We start from the raw sequence: 6,615 nt of genomic DNA on the forward strand, positions 1-6,615 counted from the left end.
AATTCTCATCTCATCGTGTCTTACCACCACTCAAAGCAAGTTTGGAGGGAGATAAAATGTTAGCATGACTTCATAATACCTAGATGGAAATCCATTGAAGAATCTCTTGGAGGTTAGTGTCAAAATAAGGAAAATAAGAGGTTTAGAGTTCTCCCACTCTCTATTTCTTTGGGAATTTAGTTGGCTAGAAAATCCAAACTCTTCGAGGGTGAGAACACACTACCACTTAAATGCACTACCCAAAGTTTAAACATCCTTGATTCTTTACCCCAACCTTCAAACACGTAATCCCACAATGAACTGCCTTGTAGAAGAAGTAATAAATAAAGAAAATCCCATGGTATTTCTTTAATGGTGCATCACAAGGAAATCTTGTTACAAGTGGCACTATGGGGGATTATCCATCTCTTCCCAAGCCACTATTTATCATTTAAAATGGGAATAGGCTCTAAAACAAACAATTTCTATGAACTTATGGCTCTAAAACTAGTTCTAATGTGGGTCCAAGAAAGAGGATTTTCTCAAATTTAGATTTTTGGAGATCCATTTCTCTTCATACAATGGATGAAAGGAGAATTCACCTAAGGAACTTCACTCTACAACCATTGTTTCTTGACATTCAAAACTTACAAGTAGGCTTCACTTATTTCTCTTTTGCTCAAGTTTACAAGGACAAAAACAAGGAAGCAAACATGTTATCCAAAGGAGGAGTGATGTTGGAAAAAGGAACATGGAAAATCCTTGAATCCACTCAAGGGAACCCTTTTACTTATATTCATGAACCTTGGTCTTAACTTTTCACATATACTGGAATTCTGGAAATGTGATTGTTTATGATAAAAATCAATGTCTCTTTCAAATTATATATTTAGACCGTAGGGAATTTTTGAAGAAAAATAGGTTGGTGATAGCAGTTGGAAAAAAATGTGATCCTTTATGAAGATGTAAAGTGACTATGCTTTTGATATTTTGATACTTGAAAGCAAGTAATTGTAGAACACTACTCAAGTCTTTTGTAGTAGACTCTATGAGGCATAATAAAATGTTGCTAAATATTTGACTTCGTAATTTTGTTACAATTAACACAATTCCTAGACTTTTTTCCTAAAAAACGATGTGCAGTGCAAAGGCATTTTAATCAGTAGTAGTATTTCATCAGTCACTAGTATTTTAGTTTCCATCATCACCAACACAGACATATGAATCAACAATAGTACTTCATTAGTACCAAAATATGCAGCATATGAGCCACTAACATCACCAATTGATATCGTCATAAGCATATGATTAATTCACAAAATTTAGTTCCATTCGAGTCAGAATTATTACGTGGGATTTCATTTGTTGTCCATCATTCAGTTCAAACCAAAAACCTCAATTTCAATAGTTTATTTACATCCTTATTTTGGCCATAACCACCAATAACACCAACAACTAGAATTGGATCATAAATTAACTAATGATACCAAAGCCACATTTACAAAAGGATATCATTGCCATCTATTGATATTGAAATTTTTTTCTTCCTTGTAATGTGAATGACCATTTAGAGTATAAATTTTTGGCTGCATAGTTTTATTGAAGCATGTAAGTCTTGGTGGGACTCATCAAGAGATGAAGTTTTTAGGAACATTACACCCCTCATTTGCTTGGGGATTTGGCTAGCAAGGAACAAAGCCATATTCGGGGACAAACCATCTGCTCCAAACCTCATTTTAGCAGGAAATAGGAGTGGTTTATACTCTCTTGCCTAAGGAGGAGTCTCATCATGTGACATGCATCATCTCTGTAAAAGAAATCAATCAACAAATTGCCTAGTCTTATTTTGGCGGAGCATCAAATGAGGATGGTGGTTGTGGGGAGGGCTCTTTTTCTTCAAAGATAAGTGTTCTCTGAATTAAAAAAAAAATGGTCTGGGCAGGGGTTCCAACAATTATGCAGAACTACTCTCTGAAACTTCTTTTATGTTAGGCTTTGGAATATGATTCTCGTTCTCTCCAAGTGTTCGAGGACTCTTTAAATGTTTTAAATTGGTTTAATGCTTCTCAAAGATGCCACAATCACACACAATTCCAATACATCAAGAGATATTTCATTTAAGCAAGCTTTTGATTTTATCTCTTGTTGTGAAATCTACAAAGGAAGAAATTTTGAGGCAGATATTATGTCTAAGGATAGCACTAGACAACATATACACAGTAGGCAATTCACTGAACATCTAGATGGGGCAACACAACACTTCCAACACCTGACCTTCACTTAAGTCTAATGGCCTTTAGTGAACATTTTACTATTACAACACCAGTTTTTGGGCTACTTTTTGTTGAACATGATATCTATATGGATCAGCTCTCTATTTTTTGTGTATATATTACAGCCTATGACAACAGATATTAAAAGCTGCAAAACTTATTTTTTGACCCATTATGGCATAAAAATCTTATCTCGGTTTCAAGATGACACGTTTTATTTATTCTTATGGTCCCAAGGTTGGTTTATCTACAGCTCGCTTATTCTTTTGCTTATAATGGTCTTTTGGGACAAGCAGTTGAATGCACTAATGCATGTAACTTTTTATTTAATAGAAAGTTGTGATTTTTTCTTCTGGAAAAGAAAAAATAGATAAAAATTAAAATTAAAATGGCTACAAAATTAAGAATAATGTTTCTCTTCAAAAGAGTGTCAAATAATAATCAAATATGAGACTTTGCTTTTTTACCAACAATTAAGGTTTTCATGTTAAAAGAAAAATATTCTTAAGAGTGATTCGGTCTTGAAAGTATTCAACTTTCAAAATTATATTTTAATCATGGCAAAGTTTTAAAAGGTTGAGCTATGCAGCAGATTGGAGAACACATACCTATTATGCGAAATTCTAGGTCGTCTTATCGTCTTATCTACCATCATGGGATAAGATAGAATCAGGTTTCAATTATGGATTGAGATAAATCAATTCATGTTACAATTACTAAGTGAAACCAAATTGTTACTAGAGGATTTTTTTCATCAAAACAAATAGATTGAAGATTTAATTTATTTTTAAATTAAAGTGTATAATAATGAAAAAACATGTTCAAAAAGATTTTAAATATTAGGAAATAATTGAGGTTAGCTAATAAATATTTCCCTTTTCAATGTTTATTTCATGTTTATATATATATATATATATATATATATATTTTCCTTTCAATATTTATTTCATGTTTATATATATCTATATATATATATAAATTGGTAATTCTTCTTTGGCCTTTATTTTGTAGAGGTGAGGTGATTAATGCTAATGATTTTACTAAATCAGTAAATCTAAGAGGCCGTTACATTGCCTACCAATCATAGATTGTATTCACAGTTTTTCAACTGCGCTTCCATACATCTCTATTAACAACAAAGATCGACTACCAGAGGAATGTAACCGAGAAACATGTGAGATCATATAGGGTTTTATAATGTATAAGAAATGTGAAAAGAGTTATCTAAACAACATCACAATTGTCCCCTTTGTTGGACTGAAGGTGCAAAGGTCCATTAAAGTAGGCATACCTCTATCTTTTATCTGCATTAGATGAGTAATCTGAACATCTCTAAAGTAGGTGGTTTAAATTTTTTTTAATGATTTCATTAGAGAAATTTACTTATGAGATTAGGCCTCAAGGGAGACTTTTACGTCACTTCCTTATTCAACCGTCATTCCCATGTGAGAGCTTCAAGCCTTCAACTTCCAGTGATTAGTCTTGATTATGTCATTTGAATACTTGACTAGGGTTACAGTCCAATCGTTAACGACTTCATATTTTACTTTTTACTATAAAAACCATAGGGAGAAATTGCCAAGAAGTTAAAAAGATACTGCTTTTCATAAAAAAATAAATTAAAAAATGCACATATTGGTAAGGACAATCTGCCTTTATATAAGAGTTAAACTACTTATTTAAGACCATTAATAACATTCATTCAAATAACAGGATAACTCTGTTTATGGTTTTCAAAGATGAGGCGTTTGCTGTGAAACAAGTATTTGCTCAGAGGCACGCTGAACTCTGTAAAGTACACGTTCTAGTTTGCAACATAATCATGAACTCTGTAAAGTACACGTTCTAGTTTGCAACATAATCATGTCTGTGGTCTGTTAAGTACAAATCAATATTGGTATTTGCCTTTCTCATGCTGATAAAATGAGTTTAATTATGCACCAAAAAGTAATGGAGGAATAAATCCCATGCTATCAAGGCTATAAATGAATGGTGGTTGTATATGTCGGGAGGCTGTATATGCCTATAATTCGATTTGTCTTAACCGCGGCTGTATATGCCCACAGCTTAGCAAAATCGAACTAGCCTTAACAAGATCGAACGGTGGACATATACAGCCGCCGTTCATTTATAGCGCAATATCATGGGAAATATGGCTCGCCAACGAAGAAGGTTGAGTTGCACCTTCAGTTAAAAGCAATACTCTTGAATCGCTCTTGTTTTAAAATCTGCTTCTCAGAATTGTTAGCTGACCCCTGTTACAGGCACCCTTCTTTTATGCCAAGGCATCCATAAACTGTTACATTCTCTGCTTGCATGCACAAAAGACTTTAAAGATAAAGGCAGTGAACGAAATCTCATATTAAGTGAAGCTGCTCACAACTTTCGTTCAATTATTTTGACTGAAGCACACACTGAAGTCTCCTTGTCAACTATCAGCTTTCGCAGCTTTCTCTCCGTAGTAAATATCCCGCAGAATGGTGGAGGATTCGGGATTCCTATTAACATACTTTTCCAAGAACTGTTTCTCTGTGTAATTAACAATATGTGGAGAAATCCTCTGTGTCTTCAACAGTTGCATGGACTTCAAGGCCTCCATTACTCTATACCGAGGGATTATCCTCGTCTCCAAGTTACATGTCAACAGAGCGGAATATCTAACAATATCATCCAATGAAAGCCCCAGTGATCTGACCAGAAAATCTACTTTTCGTTTCAGTTTTTCCTCTGAGAGTCCAAGAATCCCCGGCGTCCGACTGGAGAACTGGAGAAACCTAGACTGCTCAAACATTGCAGTTTTCGATCTATCTTTTCTTTCCCTATTTCTAGTAACCCACACAAAGGGTGCCCAAATATTTTGGATCCCCTCTCAATCCCCAGACCCTCCACCACTTTAAATGACTCCATAACTTTTTCCTCCGAAAACGAGAGGAGACGAAGTTGCCTTGCCAATAACTTCGGTAATGCATCGCCCTCAATACCCAATCTTTGCAACAGCGAAAACGCGGTATAAAGAAGCTTGCAGATATCCTCTTTGTTCATGATAGACCTTAGGCAGCTGAGCCTAGACAATAAGCCTCCTTCGGATTTATATAAGAAAATCCCAGGGTTACAAAGAACCACTCTTCGAATCTGAGCAGGGGTGGTCAAACCACACTCAATTAACAACTCCAAACCTTCTTCCAAATCCTTGCGAAGTTTAAGTACTTTTGAAACATCTTTCTCGGTCATACCGCATTTGTTGATTAAAAATTCTGTGACAACGCCCTCATCTGGTGGAGGTGGGAATGGGGTTGCTGTTTCCGTGCAGAATTTGGCGACTTATATGTGGGAATTTGCGTTGATTGCAAGAGGACGATACAGCAAAATTGGGATTGATACACAAGTGGATACTAGTGGGAATTTCTCCACTATCAAACGTTTCCATATTGGCTGAATAGACATTGAAATCACAGATTAAATCGTACCCTTGGTAAACTAAAAAGCAGAAACAGAGAAATAAGTACTGGAGGAGCCCGCCGGACTGGATGTCTGGCTGAATATCATCGTAGGTGGTTCGGAGGGCAAAACGTTTTCGAAGCCCAGAAGTGAGGACGGTGCTGCGAAAATTTAGGGTTTCATTTGAGTTGGGGATTTTCGGTGGTGAGATAATGTTTAGTGTTTTATAAGGATTCGGGCAAAAGGAGATGGATTTGGCGAAGTGTATATGTATTTGATTATTTTTTTATACTCATCTATATCACATATTGTTTGAGAGGTCTAATGCTGAAGAGCATATGTTTTTTTTAAGAGGTCATACCTTCAAATCCAAAGGGGTAGAATATGTATGTCTTTGTAGATTTTGTTGTCAAATTTTTGTGTGAAAGTAAGGTGGGTCTCTTGTCCCACAAACAAGGGGTCTCATACTTAGGTGACCTTAAAATTGGATAATAATAATAATAATTACAATTCTAGATTTATTTAAGTCTTTTTAGGTGTAAACTTTTCAAGTTTTATATTACAAAAAAGAGATTTGTACCTTAAGAGATTTTATCCTTCTAAACACTTAATAGATCCGGAGTTAAGATGAATTTACACTGATTTAATTATTAATAATTAAGAAGTTTTTTTTTCCCTTGGAAAAGGTCGTACTTTCTATTAGTAAAGAGAAATTACATTTTGTAGATGTCATAGCATATGCATATTGAGGTTGGTTGCCTGCCCAGACTGTTTGATGAAATAGCAAAACACAAAAAAAATTGTACTCTCCACGCAGGGAGGTCATGTAAATCTCAAAAGTATTGTTACTTATTAGAGTTTTCAAAATAAACAACAAGAAAAACAGTGAACTGGATTCTCCACGCAGGGAGATCATGAAGGTCTC

This window comes from Pinus tabuliformis, chromosome 8, assembly GCF_031772625.1.
Source record: "Pinus tabuliformis cultivar Carrire ecotype Pingquan chromosome 8, CPIR1, whole genome shotgun sequence".
Taxonomy (NCBI): domain Eukaryota; kingdom Viridiplantae; phylum Streptophyta; class Pinopsida; order Pinales; family Pinaceae; genus Pinus; species Pinus tabuliformis.